Below are 14,151 nucleotides of genomic sequence, written 5' to 3' on the forward strand. Positions count from 1 at the left end.
GGCCCTCGCTGTTGCTGTTGCTGTTGCTGTTGCGAAACTACAAGTCCCATGAGGCATTGCAAGGCTGACAGTTACAAGCATGACTCCCACAGGCAGAGGCATGATGGGACATGTAGTTTTCCAACATTTGAAGGGCCACCAGTTTGAGATCCCCATCTTACCCCTCTGTGCTTGCCAACGAGGGTTTCTCCACCAAGTACTAAGTCATGTTTTGCTTGGGGATCAAATACGTATAAATTGAGTTGCAATTCAGCCAGTAAAATAACATTTGTATTGTGTTTTTTTCTGGATATTTGGAACATGGCAGATCCTGGTTCTGACAGGGGAGAAGGCATGGATCATGTGCCTCAGCAAAGCAGGGAATCAATGTCTTCCCCTAGTAAAAGCAGCACATATAGAACACACAAACACTGGCTAGGCACACATTTAACCCTTTGATCACCCCCTGATGTTTAACCCCTTCCCCCTTTTTTTAGCACTGATCACTGTATTGGTGTCACTGGTTCCCGCAAAGTGTCAAAAGTGTCAGTGAGTGTCCGATTGTCCACCACAATATCGCAGTCCCACTCTAAGTCGCTGAATGCCCCCATTACTAATATAAAATAAATAAATAAAAAATCCATAAATACATCCCATAGTTTGTAGACGCTGTAACATTCATGTAAACCATTCAATTCACGCTTATTGGTATTTTATTTTTATTTTTTTAGAAAACACAAGTAGAAGAATACATATTGGTTGAAATTAATGAAGAAATGAGATTTGAAAAAATGTTTTTTATTATATAGGTTTTATAGCAGAAAGTAAAAAAATATTGTTTTTTTTTCCCCAAAATTGTCTGTCTTTTTTGTTAAGGGCCAGTTCACACCATAGAAACGCAGTCCAGGTGCATTCCAGATGCTTTTCTGCATGTGTGTTTTTGACACGTTTTTGGTGCAGTATTGATGCAGTTCAGTGCATTCCCCCACCCCTTTTTTTCTTAACCTTAAATAAGGACATGTGTGTTCCAGTGCGTTCTTGGTGCGTTTAAGTTCATTCCGATGCATTCCAAGTGCATTTTTTATGCGTTTTACAGGGTTCCAGTACAGTCCCGTACAGGAAAAATGCAGCATGTTCTACTTTTTTCTCTGGAACTGGAACACAGTCAGTGGTCAAACAGCATGTCGGTTTGGTGCCACCAAAACGCAACTAATACAAATGGTGTAAACCACCCCGCAAATGCGTGCAGTAGTGTAGCATTCAAAGGGTTAAATTGGGGGCGGATGAGGTGACATATCGACAGTTGTGCACGAGCAAAGGTAATTTGCGTCTTTTATGTCTGCCTCCAGTTCAGATTTAAACCGAGGCAGACCCAAAAATAAAAAAATAAATGATTAAAAATATCCCATAGTTTTGTAAGCGCTATAATATATAAAGCAATCATTATATGCTTATTGGGAGTAGAATAAACATTGGCCAAAATTTATGAAGAAATACGATTTTTTATTTTTTTTAGTATATATGTTTTATAGCAGTAAGTAAAAAATATTGTGTTTTTTTTTTTCAAAATTGTGTTTTTTGTTTTTTTTTGTTTATAGCTCAAAAAAAAAAAAAACTCAGAGGTTATCAAATACCACCAAAACAAATCTCTATTTGTGGGGGAAAAAAGGACATCCATTTTATTTGGGTACAGCATCGCACGACCACGCAATTGCCAGTTAAAGTAATGCAGTGCCGTTGAGTAAAAAAATAAAATAAAAATGGTCTGGTCATGAAGGGGGTGTAAATCTTCTGGAGGTTAAGTGGTTAAACAGCATGCCGCTTTCGGTTCTGCTGCCAAATGTGACTAATGCAGTTCTGTGGGGCCGCCCCTGTAACCACCCCACAATCGCATGCAATGCATCGTAGTAGTGCATTCAAAGAGTTAAATGGGGGGGGCCACTATTTGTGGGGGGAAAAAAAGGACACACATTTTATTTGGGTACAGCATTGTATGACTGCGCAAGTGTCATTTAAAGTAACGCTGTGCCGTATCGCAAAAAAAGATGACCGCGCAATTGTTATTTTTTTTTTTTTTTAAATGGCCTGGTCATGGGGGGTAAATCAGCATATCTAGTTACTGTTAAAAAAAAAATCAGCATGTTGGGCAGTTCTCACACCAAACATGACTAACGCAGTTCTGTGGAGGCGCCCTGTAAACCACCCCACAATTGTATGCAGTAGTGCGGCATTCAAAGGGTTAAATCGGGGGCTGATACGGTGATATACATGGACAGTTGTACACAAGCCCTTAGTGATGTATGCAGAGCGAAGGTAATTTGCGTCTATTATTTCTGCCTCCGGTCCAGATTTAAATGGAGGCAGCCCAGAAAAAAAAAATCATTAACCACTTAACCACTTCAGCCCCGGACTATTTTGCTGGCCAAAGACCAGACCACTTTTTGCGATTCGGCACAGCGTTGTTTTAACTGACAATTGCGCGGTCATGCAACGTGGCTCTCAAACAAAATTGACGTCCTTTTTTTCCCACAAATAGAGCTTTCTTTTGGTGGTATTTGATCACCTCTGCGGTTTTTATTTTTTGCGCTATAAACAAAAATAGAGCGACAATTTTTAAAAAAACACATTATTTTTTACTTTTTGTTATAATAAATATCCCCCAAAAATATATAAAAAAACATTTTTTCCCTCAGTTTAGGCCGATACGTATTCTTCTACATATTTTTGGTAAAAAAAAAACACAATAAGCGATTATTGATTGGTTTGCGCAAAAGTTATAGCGTTTACAAAATAGGGGATCGTTTTGTGGCATTTTTATTAATAATAATGGCGATCAGCGATTTTTATTGTGACTGCGACATTATGGCGGACACATCGGACATTTTTGACACATTTTTGGGACCATTGTCATTTATACAGCAATCAGTGCTATACAAATGCAGTGATTCCTGTGTAAATGACACTGGCAGTGTAGGGGTTAAGTGTTCCTAGGGGTGTGTTAATAACTGTTGGGGGCTGGGCTTTCTTTTAGTGAACACTGATCTCTGCTCCAATCACATGGAGCAGAGATCAGCGTCACTTGTTGCTAGGCAGAACGGGGAGATGCTGTTTACAACGGCATCTCCCAGTTCAGCCGCCCCGTGAGACGATCGCAGATATGCCCGTGGCAGGGCGGCATTTAAGATTGGATGTACCTGTACGACCAATATGCCTGCCCATGCCATTCTGCCGACGTACATCAACGTGCGCTGGTCGGGAAGTGGTTAAGGACCGAGCCTCTTTCTGAGATTTGTTGTTTACAAGTTAAAAACATTTTTTTGTTTGCTAGAAAATTACTTAGAAAACAAAATGTATAATGTTTGGAGGTTCTAACACCCTAGAGAGTAAAATGGCGGTTGCTGAAATACTTTCTGTCACACCATACTTGCGCCCGCTCGTGGAATGGCGACAAACTTTTACCCTTAAAAATCTCCATAAGCGACGTTGAAAAAAAAATGTCTACAGGTTACACATTTTGAGTTGCAGAGGAGATCTAGTGCTAGAATTATTGCTCTTGCTCTACCGATCGCGGAAATACCTCACATGTGTGGTTTGAGCACCGTTTTTATATACAGGTGCTACTCACGTATGTGTTTGTTTCTGCACGCGAGGTCGGTGGGATGGGGTGCGTTTAAAAAAAAAATTGTTATTTATTTAACATTTTATTTTTTATTTTTACACTGTTCTTTTAAAAAAAAAAATGGTGTCACTTTTATTCCTATTACAAGGAATGTAATCCCCTGTAATAGAAAAAAGCATGACAGGACCTCTTAAATATGAGATCTGGGATCAAAAAGACCTCCGATCTCATATTTACACAAAAATGTAATAAAAAAAAAAATGAAAATGTTGTAATTAGATTTTAACATTTTTTTAAATTATATATGTTTTATAGCAGAAAGTAAGAAATATATATTTTTTTCTTCAAAAATGTCGGTCTTTTTTTTGTTTATATCGGTAAAAAATACCACCAAAAGAAAACTCAGTTTTATTGCGTACAGCTTCGCATGACCGCGCAACTGTCAAAAAATGGCCTAGTCATGAAGGGAGGTATAGTATTTAAACAGCATTACGCTTTCAGTGGGCAGTTCTGCTGCCGAACACCACTAAGGAAGTTCCCGTGGGACCGCCCTGTAAACCGCCCTACAATTGCGTGCAATGCATCGTAGTAGTGCGGCATTCAAGGGGTTAAATAGGGGGGGGGGGGGGTTGATGAGGTGACATATTTGCGTACAGCGTTGCACGACCGGGCAACTGTCAAAAAATGGCCTGTTCATGAAGGGGGTTCAAGTATTAAAACAGCATTACGCTTTCGGTGGGCAGTTCTGCCACCAAACACCACTAAGGCAGTTCCCGTAGGACATCCCTATAAACAATTGCACGTAGTAGTGTGGCATTCAAGGGGTTAAATCGGGGGGGGGGGGGGCTGATGAGGTGACATATCGACGAGCCCTTAATGACGTGTACAGAGCGAAGGTAATTTGCGTCTTTTTTATGTCCAGCTGTAACGGACGCAGCCCTGTAAAAATCGCCATTTCCTCCAGGGGTTAAGAAACTACAACCTTCAGTTTCATAAATCCATGCACAAAAAAAAAAAACCTGATGAGGTGACATATTTGCGTACAGCGTCGCACGACCACGCAACTGTCAAAAAATGGCCTGTTCATGAAGGGGGGTCAAGTATTTAAACAGCATTACGCTTTCGGTGGGCAGTTCTGCTGCCAAACACGACTAAGGCAGTTCCTGTGGGACAGCTCTGTAAACCGCCCTACAATGACCTGCAATGCATCGTAGTAGTGGGGCATTCAAGGGGTTAAATCAGGGGGGGGGGTGATGAGGTGACATATTTGTGTACAGCGTCGCACGATCGCACAACTGTCAAAAAATGGCCTGTTCATGAAGGGGGGTCAAGTATTTAAACAGAATTACGCTTTCGATTGGGCAGTTCTGATGCCAAACAAGACTAAGGCAGTTCCCGTGGACCACCCTGTAAACCACCCTACAATTGCGTGCAATGCATCGTAGTAGTGCGGCATTCAAGGGGTTAAATCGGGGGGGGGGGGGGGCTGATGAGGTGACATATTGACGAGCCCTTAATGACGTGTACAGAGCGAAGGTAATTTGCGTATTTTTTTATGTCCAGATTTAACGGACGCAGCCCTGTAAAAATCGCCATTTCCTCCGGGGTTTAAGAATCTACGTCCTGCAGTTTCATAAATCTGTGCACCAAAAAAACCTAATGAGGTGACATATTTGCGTACAGCGTCGCACGACCGGGCAACTGTCAAAAAAAGGGCCTGTTCATGAAGGGGGGTCAAGTATTTAAACAGAATTGCACTTTCGATTGGGCAGTTCTGCTGCCAAACATGACTAATTCAGTTCCCGTGGGACCGCCCTGTAAACCACCCTACAATTGCGGGCAATGCATCATAGTGGTGGGGCATTCAAGGGGTTAAATGGGAGGGGGGGCTGATGAGGTGACATATCGACGAGCCCTTAATGACATGTACAGAGCGAAGGTAATTCACGTCTTTTTTTTTTATGTCCAGATTTAACGGCCGCAGCCCCGTAAAAATCGCCATTTCCTCCAGGTGTTAAGAATCTACGACCTGCGGTTTCATAAATCCGTGCACAAAAAAAAAAAAAAAAATTATGAACGTCAATTCTTTTTTTTACCCCCCTCTTTGCGGAGAATGACGGCGCGGTTCCTTTCCCCAATTATGCAGGAGGAGGGCCCCCTTTGCAGCAGCGCAGGAGTTAATTCCGTCTTCATGCCTGAAGATGATCATTACACAGGCTCAGTCGTGAAAATGACTCAGAAATCCCCAGGCCCCCACTTTCCTGTGTAACCTGACATCAACCCAGGCCTCTGGTACTGTGCACAGCCCTCCCTGAATCCCACATCAGCCAGTATGGAGAGCTGGGCCGGGTTTCAGGTTGTACACAGCTTGCACGTGTACTGGGAGGAGGATACTGGGGAGTGATGGAAGGAGAAGAGGAGGGAGGCATAGGGGCTTGCTTCAATTTTTTTTTTTTGTAAGAGGAAACAGCCACCAAGCTGAGCTGGAAATCATTAAAAGTCTTGCCTGCCTGCCAGCGTGCAAAGACAAGAGGGAAAGATTGAAGCAGGTTCTGTCTCCTTTTTTTTTTTTTCCTTGGCCATCCTCAAGCTCCCCGTTCTGCATGGACCACATCAACAAGGGTTGTGTGTTCACTTTACACCAAGCTGGCCAGGTAAGGCTTTTCCATACTAAGACTCCACTGTCTGCATCTGGAATGGGCGGTTGGGGAGCTCAAGGGAGCTGCAAGGAAGTCCTTTCCTCACCGAAAAAGGGTGGAGGATTTGTAGAAACAGCAGGGCTGGGGAAGGGGGGTGGGGGGGAAAGGAGGCGAGCCTAGCAGAGAAATGAAATAGGATGTACAGATGTAGCCTGGCTTACTGTAGCAGTGGATGGGGAGATCACGACGTTGGCTTTCGTTATTCAGCTTTTTAAGGAAAACAGATTGATCTTTTTTGACACATCGGAAGTTACTTTGTTTTTCGAAGAGGTTGTAACAGTTTTGGCAGTTGGTAAAGGGTTGGTCGGCTTAAAGCAACCTTTCTCAACCGGGGTTCTGTAGAAGCCTAAGATTCCTCCAGAGGTTGCTAGTAGTTCTTGGAATAGAGAGCAATCTCTGCCTCTTAGATATGTAACCATTGACACTAAACTGTTATTGAATTATTAAAGGGTCGGTTCGCTTAAAGCAGTCATCTTCAACCCTGTTCAACCTAGAACAGCTTTTCTCAAACAGGCTTACTTAGGCAGAACCCTATAGCGCCTCCAAAAGTTGCTACGGGTTCCCTAAAAAAGAGCATACTCTGCCTCTCAGATATGTAACCAATAACACTAAACTGTTAATGAATTGTTAAAGGGTCAGTTGATTTAAAGCAGCCTTTCTCAAGCTTTTTTACCCAAGAGCAGCCTTTCTCAACCAGGGTTCTGTAGAAGCCTAGGGTTCCTCCAAAGGTTGCTAGGGGTTCCTGGAATAAAGAGCAATCTCTGTCTCTTATATATGTAACCATTGACACCAAACTGTTAAAGAGTCAGCTCGCGTGCAACAGTCATCCTCAACTTTTTTTTACCCTAGAACAACCTTTTAAAACCAGGGTTCTGCAAAACTTTAGGGTCCCTCTTCAAAGGTTGCCAAGGGTTCCTTGAGAAAAGAACAATCTCTGCATCTCAAATATTGAGTACTGTCCGTGACACTTTTTTTATTTGCACTAACATACAATTTTTCAGGACAAGCTTTCGGGCATGTCCCCTTCTTCAAGGTCCAAGCAGTACTACTGCTTGGACCTTGAAGAAGGGGGCATACCCGAAAGCTTGTCCTGAAAAATTGTATGTTATGCAAATAAAAAAAGTATCACGGACAGTACTCAATTTTCTCTGTCACAATTGCACTAATACGGCTACAATCACATTACATCTCAAATATGTAACCAATGACAGTACTGTTAACTGTTAGTGAATTGTTAAAGGGTCAGTCCATTTAAAGCAGCCTTAATCAACCTTTTTCAACCTAGAGCAGCTTTTCTTAAACAGGGTTCAGCAGAACCCTAGAGTTCCTCCAGAGGTTGCTAGGAGTTCCTTGAGAAAAGAGCAATCTTTGCCTCTCAGATATGTAACCAATGATACAAAACTGAAACTGTTAATTAATTATTAAAGGGTCAGTCCGTTTATAGCATTCTTTCACTACCCTTTTTACTCAAGCGTAGCTTTTCTCAATCAGGGTTCCCTAGAACTCTAGGGTTCCTCCAGCGGATGCTAGGGGTTCCTTAAGAAAAGAGCAATCTCTGCCTCTCAGATATGTAACAAATGGCACCGAACTGTTAATGAATTGTTAAATTGTCAATCTGTTTCAAGCAGCCTTTCTCCTCCCTTTTTACCCAAGAGCAGCCTTTCTCAAATAGGGTTCCGTAGAACCCAAGGGTTCCTCCAGAGGATGTTAAGGGAGCAATCTCTGTCTTCCAGATATGTAACCAATGACACTATACTTCAAATGAATTATTAAAGGGTCAGTCTGTTTGAAGCAGCCTTTCGTGACCCTTTTTACCCAAGAGCAGTCTTTCTCATCCAGGGTTCCGTAGAACTTTAGGGTTGCTCCAGATGTTCCTTTCGAAAAGAGGAAATTCTGCCTCTCAATATGTAATCACTAACAATAAACTGTTCATGAATTGTTAAAGGGGCAATCTGCCTAAAGCACCCTTTTTCATCCTTTTTCACCATATAGCAGCATTTCTCAGCAAGAGTTCTGTAAAACCCTAGACCTTGCTAGGGGTTCCTTAAGAAAAGAGTGGCCTCTGCCTCCCAGATATGTAACCAATGACACTGTACTGAATGAATTAATTGTTAAAGGGTGAATCCACTTAAAGCAGCCAGTGTTAAATTGTTTACCCTAGAAAAGCCTTTTTAAAACAGGGTTCCTCCAGAGGGTTTCTTGAGAAAAAAGCATTTTTCGCTGCCTCTTAGATATGTAACCACTGACATTAATTAACATTTTAGCTATCTGTACGGAAGGCTTTCACAACCAAGGTAAGGAGCATTCTTCCTACATTCCCACTGACCACCATGCTAATGTATTGAGAGCTGTAAATATAGTTATTATTGTCAAGGGTTCCTTGGAGCCTGAATGTTAACTCAAGGGGTTTTCTGTGTTAAAAAGGTTGAGAAAGGCTGCCCAGACAAACCCTTGAAATTATTTTCAGGTCTCAGGTTCAAGTTTTAAACAGGCAATGCTGCTTCTTCTTCTTCCCTGTATGGAAATAGGAAGGCGTTTTATAAAGTTTTAGGATCTGATGATCATAACATGCAACTAAACTACTAAACTGCACTAGACAGGAAAACCCTAAAGAATCCTTAAATAATTTTCAGGTCTCAAGAAACCCTGCTAAAACCAAAAATGGAAAAATGCTTCTTACGTTGCTGCTTAGTTTGGAAGACTTCCCTGATTGCCACCCTTACAGACAACTAAAAGGATTTCTGGTGTCATGTCGCTTTCTCTGCCATGTGGCTTTGGAACTATGAAGGCAACATCAGCACAACTCAAGGAACCCCTAATAACAGCTTGAAAATTTTTCAGTTCTCTGGGAATCCCTGCTAAAGTGAATTGGCGATCAATGGTAATGCCCCCCCCCCCCCCCCACACACACACACACACACACACACACACACACACACACACACACACACACACACACACACACACACAGTAGTGGTAAGAAAGCTCCCTTGTCAACAATTAAAGAGACTGTTGGTTTCATGCCTCTCTGGCTCTTGGTTCTGAAAAGTGGGGTTGTCCTCAGAACTATCTAGGCCCGACCAGATAGGAGGCAGAGGTGTAACTATAACTTTCAAGGCCATGGTGTATTTTTTTACAATATTTTTTTTTATATATGTTTTACAATTTGTTTTAGAAGCTCTATGGGGGGCTTTGGTGAAATATCAGGTGTCTAAATAGACCTCTGATGTTCCGTCTTTGCGATAGAGAAAGGAGATTGAAGACCGAGCGCTCAATCTCTCACTCTCTCTCTCTACAACCTCAGCTGCACAGAATGAATGGACAAAAGAGAGCACAGGGGGACGGGGAAGGAGCACAAGGATGCTGGAGAGGACACAGGTGGGCAGCAGAAAGAAGCTGGATAGGAGGAGCAATGGGGTGGCTGAATACCTGCAGGAGGGAGAGGAGGAGAAGCAGGCATTCAGTGGCTGCATGAGGGAAAATGGAGAGATCGGTTCCTTTGTATGCAGCCACCCCGCAACTCCTCCTATCCAGGTGTACGGGGGGCTGCACGAGCCACCTGAAGAATTGGGCCGGGTCACAATTGCGACCCCTGTTACCCATGTAGGTACACCCCTGATAGGAGGTTAGTAAGCCAAAGCTCAAGAACTCCTAGCAACCTCACTAGGAATCCTGGTTGAGAATAAGTGGTATAGGAATTAGTAGGTAGAGACTGTTCACAGACTAGTGTTTTCAGATCTATAAAAATCTTATACTAAACTGCAGAAGATACACACACTGGTCATATTGTAGTGCGTAGGGGGCACTGATTTTTCCCAGATTTTTTGCCAGCTTTGTGCAACAGCAGCCAGGAAAACAGCATCAGTCACTCTTCTGGCTCAACTAACAATCTATGGGTTGCCTTTTTTTAACTTCATTACAGAGTAACTTGGATAGGGCTTATTAAGCTATGGGATACTCCGTGAAAGCTGAACAATGATAAAGAGCACACTCTCCATTATGTTCCTACTTCTTAGGGTAGTCCCTTTAGCAAAGGCCCAGAAAAATGGACAGCACAGAGACACCAAATGTCTCAAGCTAGGCAAGCACCAGTACTGATGCACAAAGGATAGCAACAGTCAACAGGGTTCTACTGTGAGGTCTGTACTCACATTGTCCATGGATACTTAGATGCCTCCTTCCAATATCAGTCAGAGATTTTCCCAATGAACTCAAGACCAGATCCTCAGTGAAACCCCTTAATTGACTCCAAAGACTTTTAGCAAACAGCTTACCCCAGCTCTGCCACAACTGGGACCTCGATGAACACAGATAGGAGTTGGAGCTTGGCTGCCTAGAAGGGCAGTAACCCTTTAGGCTGGGAACTTCTCCTCCTAAACAGGAACAGGGCTACCCGCAGGCTATTTATGCACTCCCCAGCCACCTACTGGGCATCCTCCCCAGGGATTGGTTGAAGTTGCATAAATATTCAAGCTGCTAATCTGCCTCCTCCCATCCACTATACTCTGGTATACAGTAAAACCTTGGAAATATCAGTTATCTCAAATAATTAATTCCACAACCATTTATTCATAAGTCCTTCAGTTTATAGTCCATAGAAAAAGATTATAGCAATGTGATTTGTGTAACCATAAAATGTCCATCCACAAATAGAAGCCTCCATAAGGGGATTAGAAGCAAAATCCAGCAGGAGCTATGGAGTATAAAAGAGAAGAGAGGCACCTCTAATGCCGCATACACACGAGCGGAATGTCCAACAGAAAAAGTCAGACGGGAGCTTTTCATTGTATATTCCGAGCATGTGTATGCCCCATCAAACTTTTTACATTGAAAATCCTGATGGACCTAGAAAAGGAGCATGTTGTAAATATTTCTAATGGAACAAATTCCTATCGGGAAAACCGCTCGTCTGTATGCTGTTCCGACGTACCAAAAATGACGCATGCTCTGAAGCAAGTACGAGACAGAAGCTATTGGCTACTGGCTATTGAACTTCCTTTTTCTAGTCCCGTCGCACGCGTTGTACGTCACCACGTTCTTGACAGTCGGAATTTGGTGTGATCGTGTGTACGCAAGACAATTTCAGCGGAATTCCGTCGGAAAAACATTCAGGAGTTTATTACAATGGGAAAACCGGTCGTGTGTACACAGCATAAGTGTAGCGACATGGTTACATTTAATGAAGGTACAATATTTAGAAACTCACATGGTTGACGATTTAAAACAGGCACATCTAAGTATGCAGACATCCAGGGTAAAGCTGTCCACATAGACCGTCCTCTGCTCCGCCGGCTCTCACCGCCGTCAGTCTGCAATCATGACCGGGAAGACTACCCTGCAGTAGAGCAATCTGAAAGAGAGGCTTGAACTGCTCGTGGAGCGAAGTTTGGAAGGGACGACATCAATGGCGGTGTGGGGGATGGTCTATGTGGACAGCTTTACCCCAGATGTCTGCATACTTAGATGTGCTTCTTTTAATCATCAAGCATGTGAGTTTCTAAATGTTGTACCTTCATTTAATGTAACTATATTGCTACTTAGAGGCTCCTCTCTTCTGTTTTATACATAGTTGTGGCATGACGCTACTTGTTTTTAAAAATTGTGCTCGTCTTGCAAAATGCTCTCAAATCAAGTTACTCTCAAACCAAGGTTTTACTGTACTTCAGAAAACAGAGGGAAGCAACCACACGCCAAGAACAGACCAAATCAATCACAATCTTCTCCACTGATTACAGGGGAGCCAAAAACAAACACTGAATTTACATAACCTATCTTGGAGGTTGCTACACTATCAAGATGGAGTAAAGTTTGTTTTTCATAGACAGTCATTGATGTTTGTGATGTGATTACTTGGGTAAAAGGGGAGAGTGCAGTCTTCTGTAGTAACCAATCACAATTATCTGATCTGGCTTCAGTATAGTAAAATATGGTTCCTTGCTCAGGGGTATTGTACTTGACACATTTCCAACGTTCCTTGCGCGGCTTTGTTTAAGACATTTCTAACATTTCTGGTGCGTACACACGATCAGAAAAATCGTCCGAAAAAAAATCTGTTTCGAAGCGATCGTACGATAATCTGATCGTTAGTACACAGCTTTCCAGAGCGGATCAGGACAGGTCATGCAAAACTATCTGATGGGAAAAGAATGACATTTTATCCTGTCATACAAGAATTTTCGTAACCTTAGTAACCTCTTTATTTTCAATATGAGACTAGCAGGCAAAAACAAAAAAAACAAACACTTGCAATCATTCGTCCGATGATCTCATTGTGTATGCTAGGCTTTAACAACTTCCCGTCCAGCAACGTACTCATATACCCCCGGTATCGTTTTTTAAAGCCGGTGGTCGGCTGTATTGTAATAGCAATCAGAACGGCTTCCTAGCCACTGGATTGCTATTACAAGCAGCGAGAGGGGACATCTTCCCCTCCCGCTGCCTTTCACGGCTGTCCCGGGCTCTCCCGTCCCACGGGGAGACCTGAGCAACCAGCTTGCATGTTCACCAGCTGGCTGGACAGCCAAGGAAAGCCATGATCTGAATTACTATAACAAGCAGCGGATTAAAGCCGGTCTGACAGCTATCCTGTTGGATGGAACTTTTGTACTCCAGTAGTTCTTTGGCTCCAAGTGGACTCTATTCTGATTCAAAGATCTTTATCTACAATTTGTTCTGGTGGACATCTATGATGCAGTTCCTCACGAGTTCAGATCTTTCTGATTCAATTCATGTTATTTGTGGAATTTGAGGTTTACATATGTATCCATCTTATTAGCCCTCTTGTGGTCCATCTTTGTGAGCGTGCATTTTAGTTTGGGGACTCCGATACTGGGATTCCATCTGCTGACCACCATTTTTGTTGGTTCAGATATTTGGTTAACATTATCCAGCGGCAATTTTTTGTTCATTCATATACCGTAAATACTCCTGAAGAAGCTGAACAAGCGAAACATGTAGAATGGAATGATCAGTTGTTTTATGGTTTCACCATTCTAGTGAAATTATGAACTGTATCCATTATGTTGATAATATTATTGTTTTTATTGTTTGTAAATAAAAAATTTTTTTTTTAGTTTGAGCTTAAGGCTTATGTGACCTTAATTAACTATATAGTTTAGTACCTTAAAAGTCCCGGGGTTTTGTTTCGAAACCCCAGTGTCCTTCCTTGCTTTGTTTATAATTTAAGCAGCAGTGTAAAAAAATAAATACAATAGAAATAATAATAATAATAATAATAAAAAGAAAAAATTAAGCAGCAGTGTAAAAAAAATTAATAAAATAGAAATAATAATAATAATAAAAAAAAAAACCTCCTCTGTAAATCTAAAGTGATAACCTGTAAAATCTTTGAAACCTTCGCCTATGGATAGAAAAATGTAACTCGTCTGCAATTGTAAAGCGTGACACGTTTGGTATCTATTTACTCGGCATAATATCATCTTTAAACATTTACAAAAAAATTGGGTTATGTATTGTGATTTTTTATTTTTTGGCAATAAAATAAAAAAAAGTGTATTTTTTCCCCATAACATTGCGTATGAAAAACCGCTGCGCAAATATCGTGTGACATAAAAAAATGGCAACACCCACCAATTTATTCTCGATGGCCTTTGCTTTAACCACTTGCCGACCGCCGCACGACGATATACGTCAGCAGAATGGCACGGGCAGGCATATGGGCGTATATATAAGTCCCTGCCTGCCCGCGGGTGGGGGGCCCGATCGGGCCCCCCCCCGGTGCCTGCGGCGGTCGGCATTTCTTCGAGAGCGATCCGGGATGAGGGGGCGGCCATTCATTCATGGCCACCCCCTCGCGATCGCTCTCGACGAATGGAAATCCCCCGTGACATCACT

General features: G+C 42.3%; 1 protein-coding gene across 2 annotated transcripts in view; it reads left to right on the plus strand.

Annotated features, from left to right (window-relative positions):
- The first annotated feature begins 6,009 nt into the window (after window positions 1–6,009).
- The window catches only part of DUSP9 (dual specificity phosphatase 9), a 116,329-nt gene continuing 108,187 nt past the window's right edge, over window positions 6,010–14,151 (plus strand). Inside the window, exon 1 of one of the 2 annotated variants that reach the window (XM_077478875.1) lies at window positions 6,010–6,252. The gene's annotated coding sequence lies outside the window, so the exon portion shown is untranslated. The remainder of the gene's footprint in view (window positions 6,253–14,151) is intronic. The other variant, XM_077478873.1, reaches the window with a different exon arrangement.

The sequence above is a fragment of the Lithobates pipiens genome, unplaced genomic scaffold (genome assembly GCF_037356315.1).
Source record: "Lithobates pipiens isolate NorthernLeopardFrog02 unplaced genomic scaffold, aLitPip1_a1.2 Scaffold_1, whole genome shotgun sequence".
NCBI classification, from domain to species: Eukaryota; Metazoa; Chordata; class Amphibia; order Anura; family Ranidae; genus Lithobates; species Lithobates pipiens.